Consider the following 27,613-nt stretch of genomic DNA (forward strand, 5'->3'; position numbering starts at 1 on the left):
TCACACAATACTGTAAACGAAGCTGTCCTCTTTTATAATACAATTCTCTCCTCTGCTCCAGATACCCTTGCTCCTCAAATCTCATACTATTAGGCGTGCCAAATCCCCAACCCTGGCTAATCCCCCGCATCTACTATCTGTGCCCTTCTCTTCAACTGCCAACTCTAGACTCCGTCCCTTTTGCTTTACTTTGTTGTATGCTTGGAACAAGCTGCCCAAATCCCTACGGTGGGTTCCATCTTTGGCAATGTTAATGCTTTGAAAAAGGACATATTATTAAGGACTTCTTTCTAATAACATATATTTTCTGATATTAAACTATTTTCATAAAATTCATCTTAAAAAATTCCATCAATACATGCTTGCATCATCTGTAGGAGAGGGAAGAAAACAAAAGTGCTATTTTAATTATATTTTTAGTTGTAAAATTTCCTCTTCCAGTCTTCACAGAGAATGAATCAAAAATCGCAGACAAGAAAAATGTTGGCTTTTATGATTTTCTTCATTTCGCTTCAAGATTAGATATATTTCTTTATATCCCAAAGGGAACACCCAGAATGTGAAGGAGATAGGCATGGTTAAAAGTCATTTTTTAGTTTACTCCAGAGATCAGACAAGTCATCTTAGATCTTCTGCTGCCTCTAGCTCCCAGATAACAAACTCTTTAGTAATATTATTTTTTTTTTTTATCTTTGGAGATTTTTAAAACGATCCTCTGAGAATTTAAAAGTAACAGTCTGCTGCCTCCAGTGACTTTTTGTTTTAGAAATATCCCCATGTGTACATGATAGCATTGCAAAATGTCAGGAAAGGTCCAGACATGTGACTGCCATTTCAGGACAGGAGCCATTCACATGTGAGAGCGTAGAGATAGAGAGAGTATCCTTGGTGAGCCTACAATACAAATATGCATTCCCCATTTCTTCTTAATGTCATTCAAAAATATTTACACCACTTCTAAGTGCATTCTTCTAAGGGGCAGAAGTAAATAATAATATCCTCCAAGAACCTCTTCCCTCCCCCAAAAAAAATATCCACTCATGGATGGTTTAATGGTTAAAAATTTCATAGATAGGGGAAAGTTCTGAGAATGGAGAGGAGTGATGTGATTGGTTAGATGAGGAGCTCTAGGACTGGAGGAGAGTGTGTGGTGATTTTGGCGGGTTGCTTGCTTATCTTGGTTGTAAGGGAAGCGGGTGGTAGGGCAGGAAGGTGGTATATGAATGTGATTCCCTCCCACCCTCCCAGGTGGGGTACAGGTCTGGGAAGGGTCTTTATTTGAGGGGGGTTGTGTGGGGAGGGGGCCATCGCAGCTTTATGAGGGGTGGTGATGGCCAAAGTATGGGAAAAATTATTGTGATATGCGGCTGTGGGGAGAGTTAATGTGCATGAAAAGGGGAACTTGAAATGAATCATTCATGGGCGATGCCACCATGAGGTTGGGGGAATTGAAGTTGAATCACTCATGGGCATTTCTGCCCATGAGTTGGGGAGGAGTATGACCTGACGATACCATAGGTCATGTTATGGTTAAAGGGGCATGGGGTTGTGAAGAAGGAAGAGCTACTTTCGTTACTGAATAGCTCAGCAAAAGGGGGTATTGGGAGAATAGCTGCATTATGTGTTGGAATTGTTAATGTTGTAATATGTTATTGTACCATGTTAATGTAGGTTTGAATAAAGCTGCGGCCAAATATTATACCACAAATGTGGTGTAAGTTGTGTTATTGAGTTGTATTTAAGGTATTCAATGATGGTGAAGATGTGCGAATGCTAATATTAAGTGTATCTTTGCTGACACCTCTTCCAGGTCCATACCTTATTTATAAGATCTCCTTCTCATGCCTAGTCAATTGGATGGTTAATAGAGTTATATAATGTGGTTATACTTCAAATATAATATTTTTATACAATGTTTTGCATGTCTGGACAATTTTTACATCTTCTCTTATTTCTTCAGATCCTGTTGGACACAGACAATAATTTATTCCAGTTAAGTCATTATTACTAGTTTTTGTTACTTTGTTATTGCATCATATTGATATTTTTTGGTTCTCTTTCCAGAGACCGTAAGCCTTAGTCATCTTATCTTGGATCTTCGTTGCTAATTCATCTTGCTTGTCACTATTACCTCCATACACTTACCCCCTCCTTTACAAAGCCATGCTAGCATTTTTAGCGTCAGCCGCTGCAGTAACAGCTCCAACGCTCATAGGGATTCTGTGAGTGTTGGAGCTGTTATTGCAGCGGCCAGTGCTAAAAACGCTAACACATCTTTGTAAAGGAGGAGGGTTAATGAGTCATGACTTCTCTAGCTGCACAAGACCTTGGGGTTCAAGACACTGAGCAGGTTGCACAATTGTTGATATTCAATTCATGCTCTTTTGTATAGTCAGGTTTGCATGCATAGTTCTGGAGCTCAGGGGAATCTCAGTTCACTATTTTCACTTCTGTTTGATGTCCAAGCTTCCTTTCTTATATTTCATAAACTATTGATACATAATATTCAATTATTCTACTGCCTTTGGTAGGTTAGTTTTGTTTTTGCTTTTCTTTTGTGACCAATTCAGCTTATTCCAAGCTGTGGAAGTCCAGTTACTGGAAATGAGTCACACATGAACTCACTGAGCCCTTTCCCATAGCTACTGTCTAGGAACTATTGCCAAAAGTCATCCTAGTTTCCTATCAAGGAGTGATCTTGCTCAAGCAAGGGAGAAACCTAGCTCATAGCATAACCTGAGAGTAGGTCCTTTATGAGTTACAATTTAACTTTAGCTTATTCATAGATGATACTGTTTAAGAAAACCATGGTACCAACCCAGTAATCATTAAAAGCATAGAGCAACAGTGAGGTTCAGATTGCCAAATGCTTTTTGCTCTGCTATCTTTATGTACAGCCCACATAGCTCCTCCCCTAAGTGTTGTCTGTCTACCACCAATCCTGCCACTAGATCTTGTAATATCCCATTTCTAAATCATTAACTGACTTTAAACATATGCTACTTAACCAGTTTCAGGTGGGAGTAACCACATCTAACTAAAAAAAATACAGAAATCTGCATGTACAGAGGCAAAACCGTGACTTTTTTTTTTTTTAAAAAAAAATATATATATATATATTTTCTTCTGGTTGTTTCTTCTTGCAACTTACTTTAGTCAGCTGACAGAATATGGTTGTTATGCAAGATCCACTCCCATTTGCAATTTTTCAATCAAGTTCTACTCAGGTGACAGCTTAATAGCCCATAGCAGGTGACATCTGCAGGTTTTATACAAGTGCTTAACTTCACTTTGTCAAGGAAAAGTACAATGATATTTCCAGTCAGACTTTAACAAATACTGCATATTATTGCTACAGTTATACCATGGTAGTTTTAAAAAGTAGAGATATCCCTATATTTTCTGCTTGAAAATTACCGCAAAATCTGCAAGTATAAGTACTCATGGACATTCTACCTGCTTGGACAGTTTGAAAACTGCCATACAGAGGCTCAGGACAGAGGAACAAAGAACAGGGTGACAGAATTTAAGGATCATCTGTCCTACATGTGTTCTTTTTCTATTGTAATACCATGCACTATGCCTCAAGATAGCACACAATTTTAAGAGTAACCATTAAAGTGGTTATTAAAGTGGGGAGCATGGTGTAGTGGTTAAAGCTACAGCCTCAGCACCCTGAGGTTGTAGGTTCAAATCCCTTACTGTTCCCTGTGACCCTGGGCAAGTCACTTAATCCCCCATTGCCCCAGGTACACTAGATAGAGCTTGAGTCTACCAGGACAGATTGAGAAATATGATAAAGTACTTGAATGTAAAACCACTTAGCATGTAAGTGGTATATAAAATAATAATGTATGGATCCTGCTTACTCTACCTGTTTTGTTTTGTTTTTCCTCTTTAAGGATAAGAGATGTGTACTTCTGCTTTAGCTGATCTCCCATTTACTGTTTCTTTATTGCCACTAAGAATTATATGCACTTGTCCATTGTCTTCTTGAATACCAGAACAGATTTTTTTTTTTCAAGTCACTATTTTCATGATGAGACTATATTATGAATCCATTAATCTTTCTGTGAAGAACTATTTCTTCAAATTATTTCATCTAAGTCTACTCCTTTTCAGCCATATAGCATAATCTAATCCAAGAGCATTTATTTTCTCATTGGAAGTTGTACTTCATCCAATATGAAGTACAGTAAAACCTTGGTTTGCGAGCATAATTCATTCCAGAAGCAGGCTTGTAATTCAAAGCATTCGTATATCAAAGCAAATTTCCCCATAAAAGATAATGGAAACTAAGACGATTCATTCTACAACCCAAAAACTTTAATACAAAATACTATATGTACTTGTATTGCAAGACCTCACTCATTTAGAACAGTCACTACACTCCTGCAGCTTCAGAGAGAGAAAACCATTGGCTCAGTTGTGATATGTATATAGAAACATAGAAATATAGAACATGACGGCAGAAAAGGGCCATGGCCCATCTAGTCTGCCCACACTAATGGCCCACCCCCTAACTACCTCCATGAAGAGATCCCACATGCCAATCCCATCTTTTCTTAAAATCTGGCATGCTGCTGGCCTCAATTACCTGTTGTGGAAGATTATTCCAGCGATCAACCACCTTTTTGGCGAATAAATATTTTCTGGTGTCACCTTGAAATTTCCCACCCCTGATTTTCAACGGATGCCTTCTTCTTGCCATGGGTCCTTTAAGGAAAAAGAGATCCTCTTCCACCTCGATACTGCCTGTGACATATTTGAACGTCTCGATCATGTCTCCCCTCTCTCTGCGTCCTCGAGTGAGTACAGCTGCAACTTACCCAGTCGTTCCTCATACGGGAGATCCTTGAGACCTGAGACCATCCTGGTGGCCATTCGCTGAACCGACTCAACTCTCCGCACATCTTTTTGATAATGTGGCCTCCAGAATTGTACACAGTATTCCAGATGGGGTCTCACCATGAATTTGTACAACGGCATTATGACCTAGGGCTTACGGCTGATGAAACTTCTACGGATACAGCCCATGATTTGTCTAGCCCTGGATGAAGCTTTCTCCATTTGATTGGCAGTCTTCATGTCTTTGCTAATGACCACCCCCAAGTCACATTCTACTACAGTCTTTGCTAGGATCTCACCATTAGGGTGTAAGTCCGGCATGGATTTTTGCCGCCAAGGTGCATGACCTTGCATTTTTTGGCATTGAAACTTAGTTGCCAAGTCTTTGACCAATGCTCCAGCAGGAGTAGGTCCTGCGTCATACTGTCAGGTATTGAGCTTTTGTCGGGCACTGTGCTTTCATCTGTTGTGCGGTTGCCTACTATGTTGCATAGTTTGGCGTCATCGGTGAATAATGTAATTTTACCTTGAAGCCCCTCAGCCAAGTCTCTTACGAAGATGTTAAATAGGATCGGCCCCAAGACCGAGCCCTACGGCACTCCGCTGATCACCTCCGGCGTATCGGAGAGGGTACTGTTTACCACTACCCTCTGAAGTCTACCTCTAAGCCAGTCCCTAACCCATGCTTGTATATCAAGTTAACATTTAATAAAATGTTTTGCTTGTCTTGCAAAATGCTTGCAAACCAAGTTACTTGCAATCCAAGGTTTTACTGTATATTTATTTATTTCAAACATTTGTTAATACTGTCAAATTGACATCAAGGTGGTTTACACTTCTCTCTCCACATTCGTGGTGATAGGGGATTAATAGACCAGTGAATACAGAAAAACTGAGAATAACTTTTTCTTATGTTATTTGCGGTTTTCTATTAGAAAACATTGTGAATATGGTGAAACCGCAAATAACATGGTAGGAGACCTGGCCTGTTCCTGAAGGAGAGGCAAAACCAGAAAAGAAAGTGAAGAAAGTGCTGGGAATCAGCAATTTTCTCTGTGCAAGCTGGGAATCAGTGATTTTCTCTGTGCACCCTGGGAATCAATGCTTGGAAAAACGCGCCAACGTTTTTATCTGCACTCATAGATGATGTAATTTGGGGGGACGAGCCAGCAAGCTAAAAAGTGTAAGTAATTGAAATTGTGAGAGCAGAAACCACAAATACGGAGGGAGAAATGTACTTAATAGCAGAAGTCTCACAACAATAAAACAGTATCCAGAAGACAAAGCAACAATGTGATACAAAGGGAAGAGGTAGTCTTGCACAGCAAAGCAATCCCTGAGAAAATGAGGAAGCTAATAGACAAAGGGCAAGGCCAATAACAAAGTAGGGCTCCTAACTACAATGCAAAGTATAAAAATGGCAGCTTATAAAGTCAAATATTCAAAGCCACTTTAAACTTAGGGCAAGATAATTTATTTTTTTGTGCTCCGTTCTCATCAGTTACTACCAGTTCAACTATCACTAGAAATAAGAAATAACACTTAGTAGTCTGAAGTCTGTAAATTATCTTCTGCCTCATAGATTTCTTATTTACAATACAACATTGAGAAATAGAACAGTTTCTAACACTGACCTTGGCGATAAAAATCTTTGAATGAGTGAATAATGTATGCTGCAGTGATGGTTGGATGAACAATAATCCCTCAGCTGTCTATTATATGAAGAATGGTTTCCCTTTGTGATATAGAGGAGCATTTTTGATATGACATGTAAATCCAAGTGTGGATATTTTACGTAAACATGCACAAAAAACCACTTGCAAGCATGACCATTTTCAAAAAAGAAAAAATGTATTTTTGTTTCTAAAATGGCCATTTCTCGCAAGTGCTTGTCCTCAGTGTGTCTATCTTTTTGAACCGTTTCCAAAAAACACATCCAAAATGCACAGAACAAGCCATTGGGATGTAGGAGGGGGGCCATTATTTTTAGTTTATTGGCCATACAGACATCCCAGAAGAGCAGTGGGGGACCCTAGGGGCACGGCAGTGAACTTCACATAAAAAGGTCCAGGTAAACTGTACATCTCACCATATCCTTCTTATATTGTATGATGAGCATTCCAAAACCCACCCAAAACCTACTGTAACTAATTATATAGGAGAACAATAACGCTTTCAGGTATCAGTGGCATAGAGAGGGTGAGTGGCACCTGGGGGCAATGGTGCCCAACCCCACCCTCTTCTCCACTCTCCCGATCCTTCCCAACCACCCTGCTGTGCACACACATCCTTTTCCCTTCCTCTGTACCTGTTTAATTTTCTCGGCATGAGCAACATTGCAAACTCTGATGTCACTTCCTAGATGTGGGACCCAGAAGTGACATCAGAGAGTGCCGACACTGATGCAGTCAGCAAGTTCATGATGCTGCTTGCACCATGAAAATTAAAGAGGTGTGAGGAAAGGGAATGGAAGGGGTGCATATGCGCAGTGGGAGGGGTTAGGAAGGAGTTGGGAGGGTGGAAAGGAGGATGGTGCTAGCATACCCACCAAGATGGTACCCGGGGCAAAATTCCCCCTCACCCCCCCCTTACTAAACTATGGGTACAGTAGGATGTGGTGGGTTGTGGAAGGCTCACAAATTCCACTATAAGTGTAGTAGTTAGAGCAGGATATTTGTTTGAATGCCAGTTCTACAGTCTGGGAACTTGCTTGCTGCTCTAATAGGACTGGCCATAACATCCAAAGCTGTAATGCAGGTTGGTTTGTACTATTTCATTCATATCTTTGGGGATGGGTGGGAGGGGTTCAGTGACCATTGGGGGAGTATGAGGAAGGTCATGTCTTCATTCCTTCAATGGTTCATATGATCAGTTTGGGCATCTTTTGGGCACTTTGTTGTTAAAATGCCAAAACTGTGACCTGGACATTTTCTAAAATGTTTGATTCTTGTAGAAAAACATCCAAATCATAAGTCAGCCCTAGTCCATCTATTTCACTCCTCCATCATGTCCCCCCTTGAGATTTAGACGTACTGCATATCCATCTATAGAATGGGTTTCAAAATAGCAAATTGGAAGGGTTTGGTGGGGAAAAAAATTCCATCTGCCACTTTTTGAACATTTTTCTTTTTTTTTTTTTTTAATGAGTCCCAAAGTGAAATTTGCTATAACTGTGAAGATTCTTGCTTTTACAAACTGACGTTACAATTAAAAATATTACTTAAACTTTATTTTGCATCTCTTTCCCAAACTGAATAGAAAAATTGAATCTTTTATATATATCCGCTCTTACCACAACCTCTGCAATGCATGGAAAGATTAAATACATGGAAGTGATGCATTGTAGGTATTTTTAGCCAGTGAATGAAAGTTTGGCCCTTGAAGTGTTTGCACTGTGATCTAACTCCCCCCCCCCCAAAAAAAAAAAACAAAAAAAAAACACTGCATACAGTGGACTTCTGAGGCTTTTTTTATCCATTTTTTTGCGATTTACATGGTGATTGGTCTCAGTAACATTGATTTTGCTATTTATTTTGATAACAATTTAATAGGTCAATGGTGGAGTGGTTGTGTGAATGCTTATGTTATGTCCTTGCAAATAAATTTCTAAGCGTGCCTTTTCACTGCGTTACTAGGTAATATGGTAGTTTGCACAGTTTTGGCTTTCATTGTCTAATTACCATAAATTCCAGCTTGAAATATTTCAAGCTAATTTATATACACTGACATCAATTTTAACATATGCAAATTTGCTGGTATGTAAACAGCACTTGCTAGTGTATGCAAACAACACTTTTAAAGCTTGTTAATGACATGAACAGGGTTAATACACTTTGGACCTTATTTTCTAAAATATGTTATTTGTTTAACTTGGGGATTATTGCACACTAACAGTACAGGCAAGTACTAACAGTTAACACTGTGCTTTAACAGTTACCAGATGGTCATTTGTGTGTTAACCGCCTAAACCGCAAAAGGACATAGAATGAAAGAGGAGTGAGTCATACAGTTAATATGGAGGTGGTTACCACACACTCACCCCCTGTTTTACTAAGGTGCGCTAAGCGTTTTAGCACGTGTTTAAAGTGCGCTAAATCTACATGCTCGCTAAACGCTAATGCGTCCATAGACTAACATGCCCGCGTTAGCATTTAGCGCACGTGTAGATTTAGCACACGCTAAAATGCGTAGCGCACCCTAGTAAAAGGAGCCCTAACTATTAAAAGAGCAGATAATGCAGCGGTTCACATCCCCTCAGTAGCTGTAGCCAACTGCATCATATTATTTGCCATTCAATTAATAAATTGGGAGAGGTAAAGGGATTGGGACTTATATACCGCCGTTGTGTCATTTTACAACCACACTCAAAGCGGATTACACACAGGTACTTTAAGCATTTTTCCTATCTGTCCCAGTGGGATCACAATCTACCTAATGCAGTGGTTCCCAACCCTGTCCTGTAAGATGACCAGCCAGTCAAATTTTTGGGATAGCCCTAATGAATATGCATAAGAGAGATTTGCATATCATGGAGGTGGCAGGCATGCTAATCTGTCCCATGCATATTCATTAGGGCTATCCTGAAAAACCTGACTGGCTGGTGGTCCTCCAGGACAGGGTTGGGAATAGAGAATGACACGGTGACAAAATTCATCACCATTCCCGTCCCCGCGGATAACCGCGGGAAATAATCCCATGTCATTTTCTAGTGTCTATTTCAACCTCGGTCCTTCTACACCAGCATTCTTCAAAGTAAAGCTTGCGGGTCAGTGGTTGTGGCCAATTATACTCTGATTCTTCCCTCTCTCCTTAAAGAATGACATGAAGATGGTTTACCGCGGTTATCCGCGGGGACGGGAACGGTGATGAATTTTGTCACCGTGTCATTCTCTAGTTGGGAACCATTGATCTAATGTACCTGGGGTCCGGGAAATGTTCTCTGCATTCACTGAATGGAAACCTGCTAGGAAAATACAAGTAGTTAACACAGACATTTTACATCAAAGACGCTTTAATTTAGGATATTAATGTGTGTTAGGAGTAATAGGTTAGTGCAGGATTGGGTTGCCATATGGCTCCAGAAAAAGGAGGACGGATTGAGACAACTAAGTTTTTTTTTCTGGAGAACATATGGTAGCCCTATCCCAGGCCAATTTGATTTGTTCACAGGCTTGATTATGGAAGGAATCCAGCAATGACAAATGCAGACAGACAGTATGGGAATACCTGCATAAATGAAGGTAAAAATCCAGAGACAGAGGTATACCTCCAAAATGCATTAGCAGCAAGATCACTGTTGTTTATTAATGCTGTTTTGAGTTTAATAGCATAAATTTAATACGGAAAGTTTGATTTATTACAACTTCAGCCAAAGCAAGGTGGCACCTTTTTCTTATTTTTCAGTTTGCTGTGCATTTTCATAGACAAGTATTAACTAGAGCAGAGATCCTTAACTTCCTCATATATTTTTGTATTGATTGATGGTCTGAATTGTACATTTAGCTAGCTGATTGATTGATTTCATTGTTTCAAATCCAATGGATTCTTTTAATATTTTTCTTTCATTTTAGTTTGGTTTGGAGGCAAAATGGTTCTGTCAATAATATTTATGACATCCCAAAGTAGGCTGTTTAAATTATACTTGTTAATGATGAAATGTCCAATCTCATAACATTATGATAATGATCGAAATGCTATGAGATCTTGCCAGATTCATTGGTGAGATGTGTGGATTTATATGTTTGGCATAAAAATGAGAAGCTGTGATGGTTTACACATTTTATCACTGGCACATTTCCCTGGATCTTCAGTAGTCTTTCTGTCTGAGATACAGCTGAGTATTTTTTCATAAACTTACCGTCCAAGGCCATGCAAGGAAGTGGTGAAGGACCTTTTAAATAGATTCATTATAAAATAGTTTCATTTAATAAATCAAAGGAATGTTGACTATGTAGCCAAGCTCTTCCTTTTTAGTTAGAAAGCAAGATCTCTTAGAAGGTAGTAATGTTTCCAGAGTCCTCCTCCCTCACTGGGCCCCTATGCAGATCACACCCTGGAAGTCTTCTCCCTTATTGGGTCTCAGGTTTTTACTGCTGGGGTTCATGATTACCAGCTCTTTTCAGGGTTGTGCAACTACCAGCCACTAGAGGGCTACCTTTGTTCTTCACTAAACTGCTTCCAAAGTTCCCTGGCACTGATCCCTATAAGCTGTGCGCTTGTGCGTGCACACCCAACTTGCCGAACTCACGCACACAAATAAAAATAGCGCGCACAAAAAAATAAATTTTTGCCTAAAATGATTTTCACTGCTAAAATGAAATGTTGCAGAAGGCCAGCTGTTCTGATTTCCCATTTATCACATTTATTGAAGCGCTATAATATAAATTTTAAGTCATTCACATGATTCCGTTATCTTTGGCAGTTGAACTTGACACGTCACGTGCCCCATAGGCCTTAGCCTATGGTCTATAGGATATGAAACACTTCTGATTCTTTGACTTCCTGAAGTTCCGCCATATTGTTTATTTCGTGGAATCGTAGTGTGCAGCGTGATATTGCGGTTGTATAACTGTATTTGTTTATTAAATTGCAACCAGATATAACTCTTAAAATGTCTAAACCGCGAATGGTGCAAAAGAGCTGCAACAGCTTTTAGGTCTGAATGGCTTGAAGAAATAGTTGAAACCAAGACACTGGAATCTCGAAATACAATGCGTGTTCGACTGTGTGAAATATTTACCTATGACAAAGACGATGGAGTTGTGTGTTGTTATTGTCAAGATGCCAAAGCAACTGGAAAATTCTCTACTGGAAAAATATGGGATGATGTTTGGAAACTGGACTTTCTGAAACACCATCTATCAAGTAAATCTCATACCGACAGTATTAGGAAACTCAGAAGTAAAAATCCAAATTTAAGAGGGGGGACTGGTTAACATGTTGCTTGAAAGCCCAACTAAAAAAAAAAACAGACAAATTAGTAATGAACGAAAGTGTTCCAGTCCTGATGAAATTAAGGTTCTTGTCAACAGTGTTGTGCTGGCCATTAAGATGAATATCTCAATGCTCTCTGTTCAAGATATCAATGAGCACATGGTGAAGTATGTTAGTATACTTGATAGCTGGAGAAGCAAAAACTGTCCACGTGTTTGAATATCTTGGAATTATCAATGGCATCGTGCAAGATGATCGTATGGCAGACATTAAATTAGCAACGTATCATACGTTAACTGTTGATGAAAGCACAGACATTTCTGTCAACAAGTACTTAATACTCTACTTTAAGTATCAGACAGTCAAATCAAATGAGTATAGGACATCATTTGGTGTGATGCTACAGTTGGAAGCATATGATGCTACATCAATAGTAACAGCAATTAGGGAATTCTATAGGAAACATGAACTTGACCTGAATAAAATGGTTATGTTCACCTCTGATGTTGCCTCTGTTATGTTGGGCAAAAAGATGGTGTTGCAGCACAGCTGAGTAAAGACATTCCACATTTAGTGCAGCAACATTGTGTTGCACATCAGGAAGATTTGGGACTTTCTGATTCATGGAAAGAAGTAAATTTGATGAAAGAAGTAGAAACTGTAATGAGAACTGTGTACACGGTGTTCTGTCGGTCTTCTACTAAACGATGCAAATTTCAAGAAATAGCAGATGCATCTGAATGTGAATCAATTGCTTTCAGACCTCTGAATGAAGTGTGCTGGTTATCTAGACACTTTACACTTAAAGCAATTATTTGAAATTATGATCCCCTGTTAAAATATTTTGAAGAAGACACAATTTCATATTACACGAAGTTTTGAATGATGTCTTATCAGAACTGGCTTCCTTAACAATGGCCTTTCAAAAACATGGTTTGACACCATTGGAAGCTTATCATCTTACACAGGGTATATTGAACAAACTTTGAATGCAATACTTAGGCGACAAGGTTAAATGGAGTGATAAAGTCAACAGTCTTCTTGACAACAGGATGAGGTCTGGAGAAAAAGTTTGAGTGGATACTAATTCCATATTAACCTTCATCAACATCCTATGTTTGCATCTGGGTGAAAGATTTCCTGAAAATGAAGTTGAGGAATGGTCTGCTTTTGACTGTACAGCAATATCACAATGCAACTTTGACTTTGGAAATGGACATATCAGATCTCTTTGTTTAAAGTATAAACAATTTCTTCCGGAGGAAAGTGTTATTATTCAGCAATACAATGACTTTAAATTCCTTGTTGCAGAAAAAATCAAAAGCAATCTGATAAACAGCTTTCCAGATATGACGAAAATTGCATTTCAGAATGATCAATTTGCAGATTTAGCAAAATTGATGGACATTGGTGCCACATTCTTAGCATCTAGTTCAGATTGTGAGCGTGGTTTTAGTCTAATGAACAATTTGAAGACTAAACAAAGGAATCGTTTACATTTAGAGCATTTGGAAATGCTGATGTGTGTTAAGAGTCACCTTCAAGATGGAGGCTCAACAGATCTTGACAGAATTTATTCGGACTGGATAAATATGAAAGATCACAGGGAAAAACTTTGAAAACTAAATTGCTGTTATTTTCTAAATTTTAAGTATAAGGTACAATGATACCTTATTTATAGGTAGCGCTCAATGAAACATTTCAATGAAACATAATTTATGTTTATTGAAATGAGACTTTATGTCACATAAAGTGTAACTAACATAAAGTGTAACTAAAATTACATTGTGTTTTTGTTAATTCAGACTAAACTCAAAGATCTGCCCATAAATGAACTCTGGGTCCTCTGGCAATCATTTTTATAGTGCACACAAATTTAGTTTTTCTTTAAAATGTGCACAGATGAAATTTTTTGCGCACGCAGTCTATGAAAAATTAGAGGGAACATTGGTCCCTGGGCCTTGAACAATGCTCCTAATGGCTGTTGTTCTTTTTGTTTTCAGGGGAACTTCTAAAAGTACTCACCTGCTGAGATTCAGAATTACCAGCTCTTAACAGGGCTCTGCAGTTTCTAGTAACACCATTCCCCCACTAGAGGGGTATTTTCCATTCCTCTCAGAGCCATCAAAGATGGCTCAACAAGAAACATACTATTTACACATGGTAAACTCAGAACCAACCATAAGCTCATTCTCTTGGAAACCTACCAATCTCCCTGTCCCCTTATTCGCAAGGAACAGGTTTTCCATTTATTTTATTCTAATCCATATTTCTCCATTCAGTGTGTGTGTGCATTATTTATCATATAAGCTTTATTTCCTTTACTGAATTAATTCCCTAAAAAATGAGTAAAAGTGCTCCCAGCAGTCTGTATGTCTGTTCCTCATCTGCATACTGGCAGAGCTGTGAGACCTTCATCTCTTCCCATGATACAACAATGTGCAATCAGCCACATTCATGTGTAGCTCTTACCAAACCAAACAAAAACTGACAGCTGAGAACTTCTCCATTCACCTTAAAAATAACAAACCTGTTTCTATTTATAAAAGCACATTAACAAGATTTCTTCACTCCCTTATTTTCAATAGAAACCCACCCACAGGGAGGGTCACAAATAATACAAAGGCAGATAAAGCACCAAAAGACTCCCCTAGTTGGACGATTTCCCATCACACATATATTCCAATACTACCTTCTTTCTTTACCTGGCAGTGCTTGCCAAGCTGAAATTCATAAATAAAGATGATCCAGCTGATCACTTTACTTTCTGAAGTTTCTCCTAAGGTTTCAAGTTTATTAAAATTTACTACCCCAGCCAGCAGACAGGCCATATGATCAGCTTAAAATCTAAAAGGAAGTACAATTAGTGCCATATGATGAGGAGGTTGACATTTGTGTGTCTGAGGGTTCATTTAAAGTTCTGAAATGACAATATTAAAGTAGAAAGTCAGCAAAAAGCATCCTTGATTGATTTTTAGATTGTGCTGGGGAGTATTTTATCCTTAAATGAAAAGGTAACTAGTTCCATAATTTGGGGTACTGGACTGAGAAAATCAATTGTCATGTGTTCTCATAAACTATTTCCCTATAACTAGGAATAATCAAACAGTTTTATTGTGTGGATCTAAGTGATCTGAATGGACATTATGAATTGAATACCATGAGAGAAGTATGCCAGTTCTTTTATTCCATTGTGCATATTTTTGCATGTTAACATACATAATAATAATAATAATAATTTTATTTTTATATACCGCCAAAGCCATAGTAGTTCGAGGCGGTTTACAACAAGAAGAGCTGGACAGTCAGTGAAGGAAAATAACAGGGAGGATTTGGGTTACATAAAGTCACAATGTGGGGAAACAAGAAGATGTGAAAAGGAGTGCGATAGAGGGTTTACAAATCATAGAAACATAGAAATAGGCGGCAGATAAGGGCCACGGCCCATCAAGTCTGCCCACTCCAGTAATCCTCCCTATCTATCTTTGCGGATAGATCCCACATGTCTATCCCATCTGGCCTTAAAATCCGGCACACTGCTGGCCTCAATAACCTGAAGTGGAAGACTATTCCAGCGATCAACCAAACATAACATAAGTATTTACCGTATTTTCGCGGATATAACGCGCGCGTTATACGCGATTTTACCTACCGCGCATACCCCTCGCGCGTTATATGCCTGAGCGCGGTATAGAAAAGTTTTTAAACATAGTTCCCACCCCGCCCGACGCCCGATTCACCCCCCCAGCAGGACCGCTCGCACCCCCACCCCGAACGACCGCTCGCACGCGCTCCCACCCGCACCCGCGATCGGAGCAAGAGGGAGCCCAAGCCCTCTTGCCCGGCCGACTCCCCGACGTCCGATACATCCCCCCCCCCCGAAGGACCGCCGACTTCCCGACAATATCGGGCCAGGAGGGAGCCCAAACCCTCCTGGCCACGGCGACCCCCTACCCCCACCCCGCACAACATTACGGGCAGGAGGGATCCCAGGCCCTCCTGCCCTCGACGCAAACCCCCTCCCCCCAACGACCGCCCCCCCCCCAAGAACCTCCGCCCATCCCCCAGCCGACCCGCGACCCCCCTGGCCGACCCCCACGACACCCCCACCCGCCTTCCCCGTACCTTTGTGTAGTTGGGCCAGAAGGGAGCCCAAACCCTCCTGGCCACGGCGACCCCCTAACCCCACCCCGCACTACATTACGGGCAGGAGGGATCCCAGGCCCTCCTGCCCTCGACGCAAACCCCCCTCCCCCAAGAACCTCCGCCCGTCCCCCAGCCGACCCGCGACCCCCCTGGCCGACCCCCACGATCCCCCCACCCCCCTTCCCCGTACCTTTGGAAGTTGGCCGGACAGATGGGAGCCAAACCCGCCTGTCCGGCAGGCAGCCAATGAAGGAATGAGGCCGGATTGGCCCATCCGTCCTAAAGCTCCGCCTACTGGTGGGGCCTAAGGCGCGTGGGCCAATCAGAATAGGCCCTGGAGCCTTAGGTCCCACCTGGGGGCGCGGCCTGAGACACATGGTCGGGTTTGGCCCATGTGCCTCAGGCCGCGCCCCCAGGTGGGACCTAAGGCTCCAGGGCCTATTCTGATTGGTCCACGCGCCTTAGGCCCCACCAGTAGGCGGAGCTTTAGGACGGATGGGCCAATCCGGCCTCATTCCTTCGTTGGCTGCCTGCCGGACAGGCGGGTTTGGCTCCCGTCTGTCCGGCCAACTTCCAAAGGTACGGGGAAGGGGGGTGGGGGGGTCGTGGGGGTCGGCCAGGGGGGTCGCGGGTCGGCTGGGGGACGGGCGGAGGTTCTTGGGGGAGGGGGGTTTGCGTCGAGGGCAGGAGGGCCTTGGATCCCTCCTGCCCGTAATGTAGTGCGGGGTGGGGTTAGGGGGTCGCCATGGCCAGGAGGGTTTGGGCTCCCTTCTGGCCCAACTACACAAAGGTACGGGGAAGGCGGGTGGGGGTGTCGTGGGGGTCGGCCAGGGGGGGCGCGGGTCGGCTGGGGGACGGGCGGAGGTTCTTGGGGGGGGGGGCGGTCGTTGGGGGGAGGAGGTTTGCGTCGAGGGCAGGAGGGCCTGGGATCCCTCCTGCCCGTAATGTAGTGCGGGGTGGGGTTAGGGGGTCGCCGTGGCCAGGAGGGTTTGGGCTCCCTCCTGGCCCGATATTGTTGGGGAGTCGGCGGTCCTTCGGGGTGAGGGTGCGAGTGGTGCTGCCGGGGGGGGGGGGGATGTATCGGACGTCGGGGGGGGGCATCAGGCTTTCAGGATGGGGACAGACCTTCAAGGGGGGACAGGACTTCAAGGGGGGACAGTGCACGGAAGTCAGGGGGGTGAACGGAGAGTCGGGACAGCGCACGGAAAGTCAGGGCGGGCGAAAGGAGCGTCGGGCATCATGCGCGTTATATGCCTGAGCGCGGTATAGAAAAGTTTTGGTACATATCATCGTGATTTCTGCGCGCTATACCCCTGTGCGCGTTTTACACAGGTGCGCGTTATATCCGCGAAAATACGGTATTTATATACTGTGCAATGCCTTGCAGTTCAAGGCAGTGTACAAAAGGAATACATCAAAGAAAATAATTAATATTGAAGATAGATAAACTGTAACATAGAATTAAGGCACATAGATCCTATCTGTTCTAGATGGGATCACAATCAATAAAAGGAAAAAGAAAATGGAATAGAAGTCCAGTTGGGCTCAGTTTAGTATAAGATAACAGCATTAATCACAGTGATAAATAGGAGGACCAGAAGAGAAGAGGGAGCAGATGGAAGCTGATCTGCTTTACTCTAGTATCTACTTTGGCTTCTAGTAAGCAGAAGAGAGGGATGCATTATTCAGCACCCTTCAGGCAAGTTATAAATGATAGGAGATGGGGGTGATGGGGTCGCCGAAAAAGAAAGCCTGCAAACTAAGTGCCCCCAGCCTTGATAAAGAGTGGCGAAACGCGTTGGCAGAGGGGAGCGTTCTTTTCAACGCTGGAGAAAACATATGCAGCATGATCTAAATAATATACACATTTAAAAAAAAGCTAAGCCATTTTAATTACATAATTTATTCTAGTCGTATAAGATTTGAAAAATGCACAAAAAAAGAAGAAAATATACAGTATGAAAAAAATATCTTGGGATGAGTGAAGAGTTGACAGGCCTAAGAGGTACATTACTCTATATGGTCAATCTGACATCCCATAGTGGAAGTTCTTTACCTTTAGTCACATCACTGGAATTTTTGTTGATTTGTTGACTTCTGATGTTAGCCACACCTACAGTGGCATTATTCATCATATAACATTTTTGTACACACAATTCCAGTGCACTAGTAGGTGCCCTACATTTGTCTTTTAAGTTATTTTTTAAAGCATTTTCAACTTAAGTTAGGCACCAATAGGGCACCTACCAGTGCCTAACTTAAGGTGCCGTTTATAGAATTGGGGCATTATTGCCTGGGATATAGATATACTTGCAAAACCACAGCATAGGAGACAAAGACCAATTGGGCTAAGTTGGATCAATTTATTGGATGATATAAAAAGACTTAACACAATTTGTGTTTCGGCAAGAGGCCTGCATCAGGAGTCTGAAAATAAACTGAAATATAAAACACTTATTAGGACCTAACAATTATCAATGTAAGAAAAAAATTATTTAATAAATAAGTAAATAATATATGATACAAATATTGAAAACAAAATGTTAAAATAAAATAATTTATTTGAAAACATAATATAACATAATAATGCCAATGATAGTGTTAATGACTGATGTAGATAGGTTAGCAATAAATAAATTAAAATATATATATGAAAACATGAATATACATTTTTAAAATAACTAAGTGAAGGGGCACATATATTCCTTGTATATATTCCTTGTAAGTTTTTCTATTCCTGCTTATGTAACATATCAAAGAGTCATTTTTCTCTTTGTGTTCTGAGCTCTGTGTTTTACATCCTGTTCTGAAGCTAGCTACTTGTGCCAAGGTCATTCCTCCTCATGTCCTGAACCCCCCACAGCCCGTGTTCTAGTTGAGCGATCCTGCTTCTCCTGTAGACAAGAAACATTTGCTAAGAAAGACCTTAGACAATAAAGCACAGTATTATATGCCATAGTAATGGGCACCCCCCTTCCTTGTGCTTGCTACATTTTTTGTTGCTTTTATGTATCCTATTACCAAATATGGTCTTTCCTACAGTTATGTTGCTTTTATGTATCCTGTTACCAAATATGGTTTTTCCTACGGTCATATGCTGAAAAAACAGACCCTTGTATAATGCTATAAAAATAGATGAAAAACTCATAATAAATGGACAATTTCTTTGGGACAAGCCTGAGCATCCTTTCTTCCTAAAGAGACTGTCTCCAGATATCTGAGAGGTGACAGAGTGTTTGCAAGTTGGTTTTGGGACCAGAACCGGACCAGGTCCGTTTCACTAAGGACATATTTTATACATTTAAATAGCAATAGAACAAAGAAGAGCAACATTACCTATAATGTAGAATAAACTGATGATCTTCCAAACTGAACTTATCACTATTGTGAACTAATGAGAAAATAAACCCAAATGTATAAGAAAAAATGAAAGGAAAATTATATGAGAAAATATTATAAGAAGAATGAAAAATAAAATAGTCACAGATATATAAAAAATAAATAAATAAAAATAATGTGAATAAAATGAATAACAGAGAACATGGGATTGGATGAAACTAATGTATGTGCTGTGTATCTGTAAGTAAAAACTCGTGTATTGGAATATGAGAAGCAGAATCTGATAATGGATAGAAAATGTAAAAGAGGGCCAAATGTAAAATGTATATTTATGTGTAAAAAGAATATAGGTAAAATATAGTGGACAATGTAACCAAATATCAGTATGTTCAATTTCCAATGAATAAATCTAATGTCCATGCTGGTGAACTAAGGGCTCCTTTTACAAAGGTGTGCTAGCCATAGCTAATCGCGCTAACCGAAAATCTACTGCCTGCTAAAAAGGAGGTGGTAGCGGCTAGCGCGCGCTATTTCATGCATTAAGGCCCTAGTGTGGCTTTGTAAAAGGAGCCCTAAATCTTTACAACCTATAAATTTGTCTATATGAATAAACTAGGAGACAAAAAGGAAAGAAAGAGAAAAAGCTGAGATGGAAAAAGAGAGGTCTAAGTCACAACGTCCAAGTTCCGTCTATCCTGAGCTGTATAACTTTCGGTTATACATGCTGTACGACTAAATCTAAGCCGGCCCATGTCCCGCCCAATTCCCACCCTCGACACGCCTCCTGAAATGCCCCATTTAGCTTTAGACGTTGAGCAGCACTATGAAGGCCTAGGTCGTTTAGAAATACATCCAAAACCCGTTTTTATTTTTGGCGCTTGGACGTTTTTGAGAAATGTTTGTCTATGTGCCAACTTAGGCCGGTTTTTGGACGTTTTTCTCTTTCAATTATGAGCCCCATATTGTTTAATTTATAACTCTTAAGTAATATTAAACCTAACTGAATTTGAATAAAATAATTAAAAACTAAAAAAAATTAACTAGAGTAATTGAACTCATCATAAAAAATGAAAGAAAAGTTAATAGAGAATACAGAATAAACTGGAATATTGAAAATGACACATCTTCAAAACTGGGACATTTAAAAAAAAAAAAAAATGCTCTTTTTATTTTTATATAAATACCAATCAAAAAGGATGATACCTAAGGGCTCCTTTTTCAAAGGTGCGCTCGGGCCTTAATACGCGGAATAGCACGCGCTAAATTGCCAAGCATGCTAGCCGCTACTGCCTCCTTTTGAGCAGGCAGTAGATTTCCAGCTAGCGCACGCTATAGAGCACACTAATCTGGTGCGTGCACTAAAACAGCTAGCGCACCTTCGTAAAAGGAGCCCTAAATCTGCAATAAAGTAGACACCCCTAATCATGTGGATAACATGATAAAACATTGGCAGGAGGGATGCCCACTCTCTCCTGATGATAAGACCTCCTCCTTTCCCCTTCCAGTGCATCTTGGGATGAACTAGGAGGGGACTGAGGCCCTGATTGGCTTAGGGATTTAGTCCCTTCCCACTGCATTCATAGATGCACCGGAAAAGGGAAGGACCACCATTTTGAAGAAACAACCTTATCAGCAGGAGGGAATGGGCATCTCTCCTCCCAATGTTTCATTCAAAGGTATGGGTGGAGGGGTGTGTGGAAATGTCAGAGGAGTGTTGGGATTGTATGGGGGTATCAGGAGGGGGCTAGGGGATATCAGAGTGTGGAGAGGTGTGTAGGGTGTTAGGCTCTTACAGAGGAAGTTCTCTTTGAAGGAGAGCTGGGGGTTTGGTGGGTAGGAGGGAGGGAGGTAGAAAGGAAATGGGAATCTCTCTGCTGGTTCAACTGATCACAGCAGGGGAATCCCAATCAGCTAAGCCAGCAGGACTCCCCAAAACTGCAGTTTGAGGGAATACTGCCAGCTCAGTTGATTGGGAATTGCCATGCTGTAATCAGCTGATGGCAAGCTGTGCACTATTTTCAGGACCCCCCAGCCAAGGTTTTCCGGGCCTACATTTCCAGTACCTATCTTTGCATGAATTGCACCTACATAGGCACTTTAGGCCAGTGTTCTTCAACCTTTTTACACCCGTGGACCAGCAGAAATAACATAATTATTTTGTGGACCGGCAAACTACTAGGACTAAAATTTAAAAACCCCATTTACGCCCCATCTCCGTGAGCTCGGTCCCCACAAACCATCTGATCCCATCTGCACAAGCCGCAATTACGATTTTATATTGAACGTATTTTATTAAAGTATAAAAAGAAACAATATTCTGAACAATTGTGATTTTATAAATACAAATATACAGAGCACAGACCAACAAAACCCCTGTCTCCCCTCCCCTTCACATATATCCCCTCTACTATCAAGAAAAGTGAACAAGCCAAGTTATTATAGAATGCTACATAGAAATATCATGCTAACAGAATACTGCAGTCCCCAGTTATGTCTCTAGCAGGATATATATTTCAAATCTGATATATTCTAATGACAAAATAGAAATAAAATTATTTTTTTCTACCTTTTGTTGTCTTTGGTTTCTGCTTTCATCTTCTTTTCACTCTTTTCCTTCCAGCATCTGCCCGTTCCATCCAATGTCTGCCCTCTCCCCCTTCCATATGTATCTGACTTCTTTCTATGCCCCTCTTCCCTGTCCATCCAGCCTGTTCCTCCTCTCTCCTTTTTACATCATTCATTCCAGCTTCACTGCCTTCTTCATTTTTATCTCTCCTACACCAGATCTAGCATCTTTATCCCTCTCTCATTTCTCTGCTGACCCCCTTTCAAGCATCAATGTCTCTCTACTTTCCCATTCCTCTCTCTCCCCTTTCCATCATCTGATCTTTCCATTCCACCCTGACCCCCTTCCCCTCCTGTAATCTCCCTGCCAGCTGTTTCCTTCCTTTTTTCTTTCTCCCTTCCCTCCTTCCTTTTTTTCCTTCTCCCTTCCCTCCTCCCTCTATCCAACATTAACTCTCTTCCCATCCCTTTCCATCCTCCCCTCCCAGCAGCATCTCTCCTTCTTCTCCCTTCCCTCCTCCCTCTATCCAACATTAACTCTCTTCCCATCCCTTTCCCTCCTCCCTCCCAGCAGCATCTCTCCTTCTAACTCTCTCCAAGTCCAGTAACAGCTCTCCCTTTTACCAGCAGCTTCCCTGCCTCCTATAGTGGTTGTCTCCCCTTCCAGCAGCTCTCAGTACTTGCCTGCAGGAAGTTGCCGATAAATCACTGCCCATAGGAGAGCTGGTGGGAGAGGAGACAGCCACTGTGAAGGCTCCCCAGGATCTTGCTCGCACATGCTGACCATCTCCCTCCACCTGCACCTGAATCTGCAGCTCTCTCCGTTCTAATCGCAACTTCCCCGTGGCCCATTTCAACAACTCGGCAGGGGCGGCGATCAAGACAGACTGCCGACGTCAGGACCTTCACTCTCTGAGTCCCGCCTATTTTGTTTCAACTTCCTGTTTCCGAACAGGCGAGACTCACAGAGGGAAGGCCCCAACGTCGGCAGCCTGTCTTGATCGCCTGAGGCTGGGAGGAACATTAGTCAGCAGGAACCGCAGTCGGGAGGAACAGCAGTTGGCAGGAAATTTAACTGCCGACTTGATCTTGCCGGCCCTGCGCGGACCGGCAGAAATTTTCTGCGAACCGATACCGGTCCGTGGACCGGCGGTTGAAGAACTGTGCTTTAGGAGATTCAACATAATGCCACTTCTGGTGCTGGCCCTGCCTACTTTGGCATTTGGCAGTCTAAAGCGCCTACATAGATGTGATTACAGTACCTTTTATTTAATCGCCGGTATCATTTATTTCTACCATTTTCACCATTTAAACAGTGCTCCTCAATTAACTTAGGTGCCATTAGGGCGCCTACCAGCACCTAAGTTTTGGCGCCATGTATAGAATATCCCCCAGAGAGATTAGCTAAGGTTTTGACTGAGGGAAAAGTCTCTATAAGAGCTTGTAGACTGTGGACTTCAGAGTTTTGTAAAGAGCAGCCATGTTAGGGGTTTTTTTTTGTCACATTAGTTGAATAATATGTTTTTTTAACAGAAAATAGTATTTTTTATATGAGTGTGCCATATCTTTACATTTACATAGTAGGGTAGATGAGGTTGTGTCTGTGCCATTTACATTCTAGTTGACAGATTTGCTGTTTATGTAGTTTTAAGTCAGTGGTATACAGAGATGACATACAACCTTATAATGAAGTCTTCACACAGAATGATGGAACAGGAGGTGACAGGCAGGCAGGAACTCCCAGCAGACCACAGTGCATGGAAGGTGGCTAATAGAAACCTGAAGGTGGTGTTTCAGGATACTGCCATGTATCTTGGCTTTCAGCACTTCCTTTCATATGGTTCAGTGAAGGTCTTGTCTATAAAATGACATGGGATCTATCTCCATCCACATCACATTCCTGTCCCTATCCCTGCCCCATCCTTTTAAGCTCTGTCCTCATCTGCACAAGTCTCAAACACTTTCAAACCAAATGTGTTTAAGGTTTGAGCAGATGAGGACAAAGCTTGCAGTGATGGGGCAGAGACAAGGACAGAACTAATAGGGATGGGACAGGGATAGAGATAGATCCCACAGGAATGGGGACAAATTTCCCCATGGCATTCTCTAGTCTTGTCCTTAAAGATAAGCAAGCTCCTCTTTATGTTATGAACATTCAGTTCTTAGAACTTGCTGTCCTTGAAAATACAGTTCTTGGAATAGAGTGGCATGGTCATGCTTACAGAATACCCTTTAAGTATAATGTACTTTCTTTCTAGATCAAGGCTTCTGGTCTCCCTTCATTTTGGGCTAGTTATCTGATTGTCTACTCCCCTCAAGCTAACCTTCATCCCTCTGACCAAAATTTGTTGACTGTACTATTACTTAGGCAAATGTTTTTGGATGTTAATAGGGATTCTAGTTTCTTTGTAATGTCCCCTACTTTGTAGAACTCTCTTTCACTATACTTAAGGACAGAAAAATCATTCAAAAATTTTGTCACAACTAAAGGCTTATTATTTTAAAATTGCATTTGAGACAACTTTTTAATAGTTGTTTTTTTTTTTTCTTTTCTTTTTCTTTTTCCCTTTTTGCTGTTCTCCCCTCCAGTTTTCCCTACAATATACTGTAAATCTTTCCTTCCCCCTTTCACCGTTGTGTGCTTGGTTTGTGTTTTGATTGTTCACATTGTTTGTCTTTATTGATTTTAGAAACGTTACCCCAGCTTTTACAATTGTAAATTGCTTTGGTTTAACTTTTTATGTTAATAATTGCAATATATCAAATGAAGTAACTGTAACTGTCATCTGTACCAAAGGTTCAGGGCAAAGGTTGTGCATCTGTCATCAGCTCAGTAGCTCGGTTCCAACTGATAAGCACATTTAGGTGAAAGTTTGCTACCAATGCAAAATGTCCTTGACCACACAGCACTTACTGTAGTGCAATCCCTTCTCCTCATTACCGGCTAGGGGAACATCAGAAGCTCAGTTTCACAGTATTGCCTGTGCAGTGTATTGCAGGAGATTGCAGCCATACTCCATTATTTGATATCTAAGCAAAGCTTACAGCATAAGATCGATGAGGCATGGCTCAGGGAGGGGCATGTCAGTGTACTAGCATTGTCAGTTAAACAATCAACGTATGCTTAGTTACTCTTGGATCTCAGTATTTTGCACTCCCTCTGCACCTACCACTATCACGGTGCATAGAGTACTAGCATTGACATGCCTTTCTACAGTTACAGTAGACACGAACATTTACTCCAGCCATTTAGGGCTAGATTCACTAAGCAAACCGATCGTGTAGCGATCGGTTTGTGACCCCTTTGTGACCAGATTTCTCTGTGGCCCGATTCACTAACCTCTCCTGTGATCCACTTCCGATCAGTGCATGCAAATGGGGGAAAATGACATGCAAAGTAGGCAGGGATGCAATTCACTAAACAGAAGAAGGAAGACCGATTGGGCTTGCCGATCCGAAGTGAAGCGGCTCTGAGGACACTCGCTTCACTTCTTACCGACTCTCCTGCCCTTTAAAACCATGGACTGGCAATGCACTTTTGCAGAAAACATAAAAAAGGAATTCTTTCTTTTTTATATATTTTGTAAAATGCATTGCCAGCCTGTGATTTTAATCTGCCCTCCTGTGCCGATGCCCCTCACACCGATGCCCCCGTGCTGATGCCTACCCATGCAGATACCCCCCGTGCAGATGCCCCCCCAAAAACAAGCTGCAGGATGGATGCCAGCTCCCTCCTTCCACCCAAGGGATGTTCCATCTCTGGTCCCCCCCCTTGCCCTCATACCTTTAATGGAGCAGGAAGGGTGCTCCAATGCCTCCCTACTCACCCAAAAACCAACAGCAGGAGGGATGCCAACTCTCTCCTGCTACGCCCCAGATGCCCCTTTCCCATTCCCGGTCCCCTCTCCACCCCCTTCCTGTACCATTAATGTAACAGGAGGGGTGTTCAATCCCTCCTGTTCCATTGCCTCCAGTGAGTCTGAGGCCTTAGGTCCCGCCCTGGTGTATCATGTGATGCATGGGGCAGGGCCTAAGGCCCTGATTGGCTCGGGCTCCTCCCTTGTAGTGTGTACCTAAGAAAGTCCCTTAGATAACATTGATAGGTGGTATATAAAAAACCTAATAAACTTGAAACTTGATAGGTGCTGCTAAGTGCATTGTGATAGATGCCTATCTTATAGAGAATCAGATAAGTGCCTATCGCCCAATTAAATTTTTTAACAAATTCTTGAGGTTGTTAAGGGTATTTTTCCAATTAAGTTAGGTGCCTAACTTTAGGCAGCCTTTATAGAATCAACCTCTTTGTGTTTAATATACATTATCATGGTGTCTAACTTTAGCTAACCTATTGAGAGAACATTAGCAGAGCAATTTAGCGAAAACCAAACGTTCAAAGAGATCTGGAGTCCATTAGACTCTTATGTAAAACATCTTTAGACATACTTGTTACTATCAGATTTGTGATTTCTCATTCCTTATACACATCCAGACAAAAGGCGGTTTCCTTTTTCAAGTTTCATGCATAGTTTATAAGTGCTTTATGTGATATTATTGATATGTATTTTATTGTACTTTCTGTAAGATTTTTTTAAATAAAATCAATAAGCAGTTATAAACCAGAGAACTACCTCCTGAAAGTAAAACAACTAACCACACCTTAGTTAACAGGTGCCTGTTTGGTAAAGAGATTTTTAAAATGGGTTATTTTTCATTTCTTATATACAGCAGTAACCTCAAATCAGTGTCTCACAGCTTTGAAAGTTTGCTTCAAGAAAGTGATTTTAAAAATGTAATTAATAATACGGAAGATATCTCCATGGAAACTCTTTGGGATGCTTTTAAGGCAACCATGAGAGGCCAAATGTTTATGAACTTTTCTCTGTATGCCCGGTAGGGCGGTTTTTTTTCTGGATTGATGGATGTCCCTTTACTCTGTCATGTTATGTGTGTACTGGTTTGCTCAATAAAGAAATATTATATAAAAAAAACAAATTAAAAAACAATTTTCCAGTTTGGAACAAGACATTAGGATTTTAGAATCAAAATTGATTGATAAATGGGAATATTCTACACTACAGGACCCAGGGCAGGATTAACCAATAGGCCAAGTAGGCACGTGCCTAGGGCCCAAAATGGTCAGGGGGGCCCGATGAAGGAGGGTATCAACATTGTTTTTTCCAAACAATGATGGGCCCCTCCAGCATCAATCAGCAAAGCGGGCCCCCCCCATCAACGGAAAGTAAGATAAGCAAGCAACGCGGTTAAGAAAGGCAACGGGAACTGTAATTGTGCAAGTGGTGCTGCTTGCCCAAAGCTTCCCTCTGATGCAGCTTCTTGTTTCCGTCTGAATGCATGGTGGGGTGGGGCGGGGCAGGAGGGCCCAGTGTATTTGGGTGCCTAGGGGCCCTCGATGAATTAATCCTGCCCTGACAGGACCTCTTAAAAGCTAAAGGGAAATATAATGAGATTTCTTCTAAACTGATAAGAAAAGATTTATTTTCTCAACAGGCATTGTATTATGGAAATTCAAATAAGGCGGGAAGATTATTGGCAAACTATCTAAAAGCAAAAAAACAAAAATAGTGGCGGTAAAAGATGAAAAAGGGAATATTCATACTCAACCTATTCTAAAACAATTTTTAAAATATTATAAAATTCTATATTCTTCTGAGCCTTATTTAGATAAAGAAAAAGATGGATTAGAATTTTTAAATTCAATTAAGGGACCAAAAATTCGTGAACATATAAAAGAAAGTTTAGAAAAGCCAATATCACTATAAGA

The sequence above is a fragment of the Geotrypetes seraphini genome, chromosome 4 (genome assembly GCF_902459505.1).
Source record: "Geotrypetes seraphini chromosome 4, aGeoSer1.1, whole genome shotgun sequence".
NCBI classification, from domain to species: domain Eukaryota; kingdom Metazoa; phylum Chordata; class Amphibia; order Gymnophiona; family Dermophiidae; genus Geotrypetes; species Geotrypetes seraphini.